This window comes from Coregonus clupeaformis, unplaced genomic scaffold (assembly GCF_020615455.1).
Source record: "Coregonus clupeaformis isolate EN_2021a unplaced genomic scaffold, ASM2061545v1 scaf6499, whole genome shotgun sequence".
Taxonomy (NCBI): Eukaryota; Metazoa; Chordata; class Actinopteri; order Salmoniformes; family Salmonidae; genus Coregonus; species Coregonus clupeaformis.
The window spans coordinates 7,168-10,376 of NW_025539953.1; the positions used below are offsets into that span (position 1 = coordinate 7,168).

The 3,209-nt window shown below is 44.2% G+C and overlaps 1 pseudogene; it reads right to left on the reverse strand.

The window, feature by feature from the left end:
* Positions 1–1,630: 1,630 nt before the first annotated feature.
* Positions 1,631–2,558, reverse strand: LOC121535715 (annotated as a pseudogene).
* Between the last annotated feature and the right edge of the window lie 651 nt (positions 2,559–3,209).

Consider the following 3,209-nt stretch of genomic DNA (forward strand, 5'->3'; position numbering starts at 1 on the left):
GATGCCCTATGCAAAATGGGTATACAAATTCGATGTTCCTCCGAAGGGGTAATCATAGACAAGGCAGGGCTAAACTTACAAATGGTAATGAAACAGGATACAGCAAATGTTTATTGGTTAGGGGGTATTGAGACAGAAGTAGATAGAGTAGTCAAAAAATGGGGTAGGTTTATTCAGGCTCAGATACCGAAGCAGAAAGAGGAAAGTCAGAATATCACTGCACCATGCAATACGATCCTTACCGTGATGATCTTTTTTAGAGCAACTGTGGTTGTTAAATACAAATGGGAAATCAGTATCTATAATGTCTCAGTCACATAATTATAGGAAAACAAGGAGCAGCAATGGATGTGATGGACATGGATGGCTCAGACTTTGTGGCAAAATGGTACAATGTTTCTGAAGTTGTCCCCACATTACCTTGTTAGTGAACAAGGGAATGAAGGCTAAGTATTTGGGACCCATGATGAAGCAAGCAAAAACAATTCAATGGAACAAGACAGAAAAATCCACTGATTTATCATTCAAAAGATAAAGCCTCAATCAAGATACATCATACTACAATAATGACTGGGGACCCAAGGGAAGTGGGAAGTTACATCTCAACAGTTAACGCAGTTAGGGAAGCAACAGAAGTTGAGAACCAGAAAAACAGGAAATAGAGAAAAACATACATCACGAGGTATGGTCACAACATGATACAGATGTTGGATTGGTAAAATCAGCAAGTCCTGTGTTTGTCAAAACAAAGCCAGGTGTTAAGCCCCCTTGGAGGGCTCAATATCATATATATTTTTTTGAGTCATTTAACAGACTCTCTTATCCAGAGCGACTTACTGGCCGAGTGCATACATTATTATATATATTTTTATACTGCCAAAACCAAAATAAAGTACATGATGCCAATTTTAGATGAATAGGAGACAATTCAAGGGGCAAAGGAACAATAAATCATTAAGGACAAAGGTCAATCAGTTGACAGTTAAACAGAAAGTGGACCTGCCCAAAACAGACATTTGTTGAAGGTCACCAGTGCCTGTTTTTAACAGAAAACAACAGCCTCAAAAGTTTGCCAACCCATCCCAATATCATATTTGCAAAACATTTACATATTTCCAGAAGAGAAGTGTATGTGGGAGTGTACATCTATTTATACATCTTCAGGATGACGACTAACATTGCCCTTTAAAATATTTCATGCCACCATACAGTATGTACATAGTGGTTATAAATCACATTCACAAATCATAACTTCAGTGCAATTCTGTGTATCAACAAGACATTTGAAATGTTAAGGTTGAAAAAAACACAAACACCACTAAAAACAGATATCTGGCATCCAAAATTTGGCAATTTCACCACAGTACAAATCACTCACCATAATACAAATAAATTAAAGCTACATATTTTCTCTAAAGGGTATGGATCGCTAGCTTCAATAGCTCTGAAACTCTCTAATGTTAGTCAGGAACACTAAAGCAGAGCCTGCAACTTCTGGGACACACCTAAGACAACTATCTAGTCATCCATCCACATGACACTGATAGACAAGCCCTATGCAGCAGACGCTTTGGGGGCTGAGCGGATGCCTAGGATCTGCCAGCTCTTCAGCTGGCTAGTGCCTGCTCACCTCCCCCCCAGGGTCTGGGCCCGCATGTTGGCTGCCTGCAGCCTCTTCTTCAGCCTCAGCTCCTGGCTCTTCACACTCTGCTTCTGATCGGGCCTCTGGTTCTCTTTGCTTTCTCCGGCAAAATGGACCTTCTTTCCAGGGGAGACGTTTCGTCTCCTCATCCATTTCATTGGAAGAGAGCGGTGGCAGGGCCTTCTGCTGTTTCACCAAGTTGTAGCTCTTCAACAAACTCTCCGCTCTGGCAAGCTTCTCATTTGATAGTCTCTCACGAACACAAAGCTCCTGCTCCCGCTGCTCGAGCCTCTCCTCGCGCTCCTTCAGGGCCTTCTCCCTGTGCCATAGCACCCGCTCCTTCAGCCTCAGTACTGCAATGGTAGGAGTGGGTTGAAGACTCTACAGGCTTTGGTTTCTCCTGGATCGGCCGACCTCCTCCGGTGTCTTGCCTCGCGCCCGCCTCTGCTCATCGGCAACCAGGTCCACCAACAGGCTGTTCTGGAGAATGGACTCAACTGAGGGCCTCAGGTAGTCCTTTAAATGGAGCATTCTAGACAGGAGTGTATTCAGCTCCTCTGAATACCCGGGTAGGGGATTCTCCTAAACTTTTCCCTCTGGATCTTCTCTGCCAGCTCTTTTTGGTTATAAGCCGTGAAAGGAGGGGCGAGATAAGGCACAGAGTTCGTACAACAAGCACCCCAGGGACCAAATATCTGATTTCTCATTGCTTAGGACATGCGATTCATTTGTTCAGGAGACATGTAGTCACGGGGTCCCGATCAAAGTCTTAGCGAAACTGGTATCATGGTTCAGGATTCGTGCAAGACCAAAGTCACCAAGCTTGACATTCTGCTTGACATCCAGGAAGATATTGGCGGGCTTAAGATCTCTGTGCAGCACTGTGGCCCCACCATCGCCTCCGGTGACGGCAGTCCTTCAGGGCAAGAGTGAGCTGTGCCAGACTCGCATGATGAATTCCTCCTCCTCCTCCATATGAAACCTGAAGCAGAAAGAGGGGATCAAAGCCACAATTGAGGGACTGATAAAAGCAGGAGTACTGATAGAAACACAAAGTTGTTGTAATACACCTTGTTGTCGGTCCTTAAAGCAGATGGGAAAAAAGTGGAGACTGGTACATGATTTAAGGGCCATAAATGACATAGTACAGGATTGGCCTGCTGATGTACCAAACCCCCACACGCTACTCACCAATGTTCCTCCAGAAGCCAAGTACTTCACAGTGATCTGTGTGGAGCATTATTTAGTGTGCCCCTGGTGGAAGAATGCAGACACTTGTTTGCATTTACCTACAAAGGTAAGCAGTACACATACCGGACGCCACAGGATTCAAGCATTCTCCTCATGTATTCAACCAGGTGTTAAGAACAGACCTAGAAGATCTAACACTTGAAGGAACATTGATCCAGTATGTGGATGATTTGTTGATCTGCGCTTCCTCCTTAGAACAATGTCATGCTGATTCTATGAAGGTTTTAAAGCACACTGGCAGAAGGAGGACACAAGGTGTCGAAACAAAACTTCAGTACTGCCAATCTCAAGTTGAATATCTAGGAAGGACAATTGC